Source organism: Lissotriton vulgaris, chromosome 1_1 (assembly GCF_964263255.1).
Source record: "Lissotriton vulgaris chromosome 1_1, aLisVul1.2, whole genome shotgun sequence".
NCBI classification, from domain to species: Eukaryota; Metazoa; Chordata; class Amphibia; order Caudata; family Salamandridae; genus Lissotriton; species Lissotriton vulgaris.
This window is the reverse complement of record NC_141685.1, coordinates 1,827,744,660-1,827,753,240: the sequence shown is the minus strand read 5'-3', so window position 1 is coordinate 1,827,753,240 and position 8,581 is coordinate 1,827,744,660.

Sequence of the window (8,581 nt, the reverse complement as noted above, 5' to 3'; positions counted from 1 at the left end):
TTACATAGCACAAGTTTTGTTACATGTTAACACAGCAGTTTACATAGAATCAGTTACGTTGCACATTTCAATAACTTGAACCGAATAGGTTATCAAAGCGCTTTAAATAAGACAGTATTCGATGTCCAGTGCCCTCCTCCGCCGTGTAGCGGGGGACCACTTCAAGCCCTCCGAAGTCGTCGAGCTGTCGGGACTAGGCTCCTGGAATGTCCAGTGCCCTCCTCCACCGTGTAGTGGGGGACCTCTTCCAGCCCTTCGAAATCGTCGACCTGTCGGGACTAGGCTCCTGGAATTTCAGCTGTCCCTTTACAACTACTTTGTTGAGTGAGTGAGTCAACCAGAGGGTACGGGATAGGTTTGGAGGGGAGGTGGGTGAGGGGTGAATGGGGTGTGCGGCGAGAGGTCATCGTGAGGTAGATGGAGGAGGTGGGGGCGACCGACCGAGGAGAATGGCTGACCAGGGAGTCCGTATGCAGGTGGGAGAGTGGGCTGGTGATCGAGGAGGTGCGCGCTGTATTGATGTACGGGAGGGTGATAGGGAGAAGGGGTCTTTTGGGCGGGAGGTGTGTGTATGAGGTGGGGAGGGGCTGGGTGGTGTGAGTGATGGCATAGGAGGTAGGTGGGTGGGTCAGGGTGTGTGCTGGATGGCATAGAGGGTAGGTGGGTGGGTCAGGGTGTGTGCTGGATGGCATAGAGGGTAGGTGGGTGGGTCAGGGTGTGTGCTGGGAACTGATAGTCGAGATGGGGGTGCCGGAAGGATAGTGGGGGCTGAGAGTAGGATGGGAAATGGGATTGGGAGCGGCCACGTTGTGGGGAAGGGGATTATACCTATTCATTACGAATGTTCAGAGTAAAGCTAGTAGGGAGACATCGTTTCATATGAGGTAGTATTCCGTGCATCACACATGTTCAGAATATAGTTAAAAGTAGAATGATACAAGACATGAATCAAAATTAGAATCATAGAATCGAAAATGTCATTAGTTAGCACCCAACATATATGAGGTAGCAATCTGTGCATTACAAATGTTCAGTATATGTAATGTTCATATATGAGGTAGCAATCTGTGCATTACAAATGTTCAGAATATAGGTAGAAATATATACTGCAATAATACATATGTTTTAATCTAGTATATGTGAGTATTGATATATATAAGTGAGTATATGTGAGAGTGATAGATTGAAAGAGTTCTTGTTTAAATAAGTATGTGTTTCTATAAGTGATTGTTTAAGAGAGTAAGTATGTGTAAGTTTCCTTAGAAGTAAGGTGGTAGTGTGTGTATAGCTGTATATGCAAATAAATGGATGTTCAATAGTTTATTTGCATGTGTGATTATGTGTGTGAGTAACTTTTGGATGACTGTCGGTGTGTAACAGGATGTATAGGTGTTTCCCTACATATGATGAGTGAATATATGTATGAGTGACTATGTAGAACTGTTGGTGAATGAGTGGATGTGTATATAGATGGTGGTATTACTGAATTGGTTGTTGTAACTGGTATGGGTATCTCTATTTTTTTGAAAATTTTAGTTTCTATTTTTGAATATGTGTTTCAAGGGTTACATTACACTGAAAGGAGGTCTGTCACTCTGTCACAAGGATGGTGTCATCAGTGATGTCATGAGTGATGTCACTGACCATGTCATGAGTGATGTAATATGTGACGTCATCAGCAGTGCATTGCAGGCACGCAAGTTATAGTGAGTCCAACTAACTATAACGTGGGAATTTCAATGGTTTTATGTCAGTAAAATTTCAAGCTAACTATAACTGGTGTGAAACCTATGGTTTTTTCTGTGAATTTAATAGGTTTTTTAAATGCTAATTCCTAAGTATAACTGGTGTGAAACCTATGTTTTTTTCAATGAATTTCATAGGTTTTTTAAATGCTAATTCCTTTCTATATCGAGTTTGTAACCTACAATTTTTTTTTAATTTGCTGTTTTGTGTGAGTATTAGTATTATTTTTTTTATAATAATATTTTTAAATTTTTTTAAATCATTTTTTCCTGGGGCGCTCTGGGTGCACGCACCGGTAAGCTCTCCGGAAAGCGCACCCAGAGCGCTACTTGCGTGCGTTAAAAAAAATATGAATGAAAAGTAAATAATAACGCAAGACATTTAGTACCATACATATAAAAGCAGTTTTTTTGAATAAGGAAATGAAAATAATTTTGCATTTCCGTGAAACTATCAAAACGTCAATTAGGAGCGCCGCGTAAGCGCCCCCGGAAGCACCTACGTTCGCGCCGCGTATGCGCCCCCGGAAGCGCCTACGTTCACGCCGCGTAAGCGCCCCCGGAAGCGCTCCGGTGCTCGCTGCGTCAGGGCGTCAAGTCATGTGACCTTAAAGTAACACTTTTTATTGGTTGCTAACAGTTTTTTTTTACAAAGAATGAAATCCCCACCCATTTCCTTCACTTCTTCTTTCACTTTTGTGACTGAAAGACCTGCCTTAGGATATCTTGGATAATAATGGCTGCCAGACTATCCAGCAGTGAAGATGACTCCAATGATTTCATTGAGGAAGAGCCTCCTCAGCCGAAGGTCAAAGAGCATTTCATCTGGAATTTTTTTTCCATACCTGATGACCAAAAGAAGGTCAATGCTCCAAAAGTGGAGTGCAGGATCTGTCATACAGTCCTGTCACGGGGTGACCCCACTAAGAAATATTCTTTTGGGAACTCCACAATGCTTCGCCATGTGGAGAAGAGGCACCACCAGAATTTTGCCCGGGAAAGTGTCAGGGCTCTGGCACAAGAGGTTCCCAGTGATGGGGCCTGTACATCAACCGGAGGACCAACAACATCGGTGAGGGGGAGATCACAAGAGCTGGTTCCGAACATTCAGCCTGCATTTAATAAAGGCGTCCTGAAATGCAGATACTGTGATCAGCTACTTACATTTGGGGAGCAAAGTGTTCTGCTCATGGTTCGAGCATTGGAGAACCATCGCTGCCGTTCCCAGCCCTAATTTTTTTTGTTTTTTTTGCTCCTGTTGAGCAGTTTCCATTCCCTGTTTTTGTTTTGAAAAAAGAAAAAAGAAGAAAAAAAAAGTTATTTTCAGAACTACCTCCAATTCTCATCAAAGAGCTATATTCTTAAAAAAATGAAAAAGAGAAAGTAAAGTGGAGTGCATTGATAATGGAAAGGAAAATGAGTAAGAAAAAACAGAAAGGTATGAGAGGAGAAAGGAAGTGAAGTAGGGGGACTGAAAGAAGGTGAGTGTTGGGAAGGAAAGTAAGGAGAAGGAGAGTGAACATGGGGAATGTGGATATTCAAAGAAAATGTTGAAAAGGAACGGGGGTGTGGAAGAGTAAGAAAAGATGCATTGCTGGAGTTGCATCATTTTTGTGACACACTCCAGCAATGCATCACTTTTGCGCTTACAGATACGTCTGAAATACTGACGTATCTGTAAGTACTTCCGACATAATACGTCATATATTTAATATGACGCATGACTAGAAGACTGAAGGCCTCATTTATTTGGCCATGCGTCACTTTAATGCCACCGGTGCGTCACTTTTTGCGACGCACCAGTGCTGTAAAAAATTTACCTTATTCAGTCATATTTACAAAGTGATGCATCTAGGTAGATGCGTCACTTTGTAAACCCCTGCGCCACATTATACCTACGTCAGGTGTAATGTATGCAAAAGGGACGTATTTACGCAAGAAAGGGTCATAGAGGTGACGCAGTGAAATCTATGAGATATCACTGCGTCACTTTTATGACACTGTTGCGTCCAAATCTTACACCTGTTTCACAGCAGGCGTAAGACTGATGCAGGCCCTTTCACATGGGCCTGGCCCCATGTGAAAGGATGCATTGCTGGAGTTGCATCATTTTTGTGACACTCTCCAGCAATGAATCACTTTTGCGCTTACAGATTCGTCTGAAATACTGACATATCTGTAAGTACTTGCGACATAATACGTCATATATTTAATATGGCGCATGACTAGAAGACTGAAGGCCTCATTTATGAGGCCATGCGTCACTTTTACGCCACCGGTACATCACTTTTTGTGAAGCATCGGCAACGTAAAACATGCACCTTATTCAGTCATATTTACAAAGTGACGCATCTAAGTAGATGCGTCACTTTGTAAGCCCCTGCGCCACATTATACCTACGTCAGGTATAATGTATGCAAAAGGGATGCATTGACGCAAGAAAGGGTCATAGAGGTGACGCAGTGAAATCTATGAGATATCACTGCGTCACTTTTATGACGCTGTTGCGTCCAAATCTTACGCCTGTTTCACAGCAGGCGTTAGACTGATTCAGGCCCTTTCACATGGGGCCTGGCCCATGTAAAAGGATGCATTGCTGGAGTTGCATCATTTTTGTGAAACACTCCAGCAATGCATCACTTTTGCGCTTACAGATACGTCTGAAATACTGACGTATCTGTGAGTACTTGCGACATAATACGTCATATATTTAATATGATGCATGACTAGAAGACAGAAGGCCTCATTTATGAGGCCATGCGTCACTTTTACGCCACCGGTACATCACTTTTTGTGACGCAGCGGCAGCGTAAAACATGCACCTTATTGAGTCATATTTACAAAGTGACGCATCTAGGTAGATGCGTCACTTTGTAAACCCTGGTGCCACACTATACCTACGTCAGGTGTAATGTATGCAAAAGGGGTGTATTGACGGAAGAAAGGGTCGTAGAGGTGACGCAGTGAATGAACTGGGTTTTCCCCATGCTACGCTCCCCGTTTTTGTTTTTTGCCCCACGGGGCCCATTTATGGCCCTCACATCAAACCTAGGGGATCAGGGGGGTCTACCCTGCCCCCTTTTGGTAATTTCCCCCTTTGTTTTTGCCACCTCTTGTGTCTCGATCCTACCGAGACACAAGATGGCGGCCACTCCGGACTGTTTGGAATGTTTACAGACACCCGAGAGCCAATCAGCTTTCCGCGTGCAAGTCGCGTAGCGCGCCCGGAGCGCTGCCGTAGACATATATATTTTTTTAAGCTAAATTACTCAAAAACCACTGGAGCACATATCTTGAGACATAGCAAAGGCACATCGGGCTACCAGTCCCTACAATTTTGCCAAGTTTGGTGGAAATCCATTCAGCCGTTCGGGCTAAAAGTGAGGTCGACCGTCCTATGGAAATTAACATGGGGAAAACACGTTTTGGGACCCCCCGTTTATCTCGGCCCCCGCTTGACGAAACCCCCCCAAACTTTCAAGGAAGGACCGGAGCTCCGTGAGGCAAATTTTAGGAAATTTTCAGGCAAATTAGTCAACCGGCGCCAAAGTTATTCACAATAGAATTTTGAGATTTTGCATTGAAAAAAATCCTAACTATAACTACCTACTGGCGACTGCCAGTAGGTTATATATATATATATATATAACCTACTGGCGGTCGCCAGTAGGTAGTAATAGTTAGGATTTTTTTCAATGCAAAATCTCAAAATTCAAACTTGGCAAAATTGTAGGGACTGGTAGCCCGATGTGCCTTTGCTATGTCTCAAGATATGTGCTCCAGTGGATTTTGAGTAATTTAGGTTCAAAAAAAATATATATCTATGGCAGCGCCCCGGTACGCGCACCGGGGAGCGCACGGGGCGCGTCACGCGATTTGCGCACGGAAAGCTGATTGGCTCTCGGGTGTCTGTAAACATTCGAAACAGTCCGAAGCGGCCGCCACCTTGTGTCTCGGTAGGATCGAGACACAAGAGTTGGCCAAAACAAAGGGGAAAATGACCATAAGGGGGCAGGGTAGACCCCCCCCCCCTGACCCCCTAGGTTTGATGTGGCGGCCTAAAAAAGGGCCCGCGGGGCAAAAAAAATAATTATTTTTTCGTTTTGCGCGGGGGGAGCGCCCGATACGTGCACCGGGGAGCGCTATAGGGCGCATACCATATGGAAAAAAGAATGACAGACTTTTAAAAAATTGTATGTTTATTAATTGTTCTTTTTGTTGTTTTTTTTTATTAAGTACCAACATGTAGGTACCAATGCAGAGTCTAAAATTTAATATACACCGTCTCCTTTGTAGATATCTTGCATGTTGTTACAGAAGTTATTGTGGTATATGGAATTCATACCATAGTCTGTCAGGAAAGCAGAAACAACATGGAGGCAGGAGATGATAAATAGATGTTAAATACACATTGGAGATAATATAGTGGGAGAAAAGAACTAACTATGAGCAAACTTACTATGTAACACAAAAAAGTTGCACAGTATACTATAAGTCTCACTTTATATTATAAACATTTTGGAACTACTTGATGAATTACATATAAAAATGAATAATGGCTCGAACAATTTTTGATTATTAAATATAAATGCATTCTTCTGATTCTTTTTCATAATTTAATAACACTTCTAACAATATATTGTCTGGAATGTCCTCATTTTCATTCTGTGATTCCATTGATTCCACACACTGAACTAATTCATGGTCCAGAGACTCATCCATAAAATCAAAGTTATCATTCTCAGCAATTTTTTCTTCTGTGTTGTTGTCCAAAACAATTTCAAAAGAAATATCCTGTTCTCCTTCCATTTTGTTGCTGTAAATTGAATAAAAAATAAATATATCAGTAGAGATAGGGCACTGTTGTGTTTAAGTTCAGACAGGTAGTTTGGATTTTTTAACAGTGAAGTTATCTTTGGGTAGTGTATGGGATCAGGCTGGAATTAGAAATATAAAAAAGTGTATGTGATAAAGCCTAAGTAAGTTTATAATAATACAAGGGAAGCCTAACTCAATCCATAACTATAACAGAGAAGCCTATCTCAATCTATAACTATTACAGAGGGATAGTATATAACTAACAGAATATTTTTTCTCAAATTAACTTAAAGTGCACAACATACTCCAAAATAACAACTTACCTTTGAGAAAGCAGTTGAAGTTCTCAGTGTAATTTCTTTTCAAATGTACTTCAGGAAGTAGTAGTCAAAATGGCTGTGTTTCCATCTCTTTTTTTATATATATTCATGTACATAACCAATCAAATGTCAGGAAATAATCGTAGAAAATGAAAGTAACTTTTTAATTGGTTGTAAATTCTAACACTTCATATGTGTTTTGGTCATGTAATTTACATCAGGATATTTAGACAGGCCTACAGCCTAAATGTCTCAATGGAATTCCACCAAATTTGGGTAAATGGTAGGGACTGCTATGTAGTAGGGCCTATTCTATATTTGATGAAAGTGTCTCCAGTGGTTTTTCTGTAAATTACTTTCCCACCTTTTTTTATGGAGCGCTTACCGGTACGCGCATCGGCAGCGTTACGGGAGTCCTCCATTTTGTGTTTCGGTACAATCGAGACACAAGATGGAGGACAAACAACGTTGGGAATGGGTAAAAGGGGGCACGGTAGACAGCCCCTGACCCCCTAGGTTTTGTGAGGGGGGCTTAGGAGGCTCATATAGGCCAAAAAAATATATATTTTTTTAATTTTGCGGGGGAGCGCCCGGTACGCGCACCGGGGAGCGTACTTTGGTGAAAAATAGTGAAAAAAGTTAGAAAAAGAAAATCATTATGAGTGATCAGAGGTAGGGTAGCCCTGAAAAGAGCTTTTGGGTTCTGTGGCTGATTTAAGTACCTACAAGTAGGTTCCATTGCACAGTCTAAAATTCAGGAGGAATATTCTATTACCCTCATCTGAGAAGTGCACACCATCTCCTCTGTAGATGTCTTGCATGTTGTAACACAAGTTATTATTGTATATTGAACCCATTCCACAGTCTCTCATGTAAGCAGAAACAGATTTATTCACATGTTTCCGTGCTTTCTCAAATTGTGGACAAAATTGGTTGGACCAGTTCCATTTCTGTCTTTGGCATATGTTAGAATATACCAAGGCAGTTTTTGGAAAAATTGTCATCAATTGATCAAAGGTGTCCTTTAAAAGCATTTCCAGACCAACCCCAGTCATAGTGCCCAAGTAATTTCCTCCACAGTGCACTATTAAGAGGTCAGGGTTTGGCAGATGCAAAAAGGTTTTCACCAATGATATCAATTGGTGACATCTCAATCCTCTCTGGCCAATCCACTTGATTTCCACATTTGATAAATCAAGGTTGTGAAAATTTCTGCTAGCTGCATACCTTTGAGCCCAGTGGATGTAGCTATGTCCAATAATCCAGACAGAATACATGGAGAGAGAAGGTTCTGGTGCAGTCAGATGAAGTGTGGGAATGAAATGGCAGTTGGAACAGCAGGAGTTTACAAAACAAAAATTGTGGAGTTTCCCTGCTCTTGAATCACAAGCAATGATTGGTGGATTCAGATAGTTAAAAACTGAAAGTTAGGGTGCATGGTTGTGTTGTGTGAAAGAAGCAATTTGAATGGTTAAGAAAAAGTCAGTTAAAGCAATAATACCCTGGATAAGCTGGTGCATTGAGAGGTCAAACATCCTTGCTGACTTAATTTGCAACATTGTAGAATAAACTTTTGAACCTGAGAGTTCAGTTAGGAGGGAGTTGCTATGGTAACAGATAGAAAGGTCTGAGAGGGGGAAGGGTGTTGGTTTGAAAATAGTGAGGGAAGAGTTTTGATTGGTTGAAATGAGGCATATC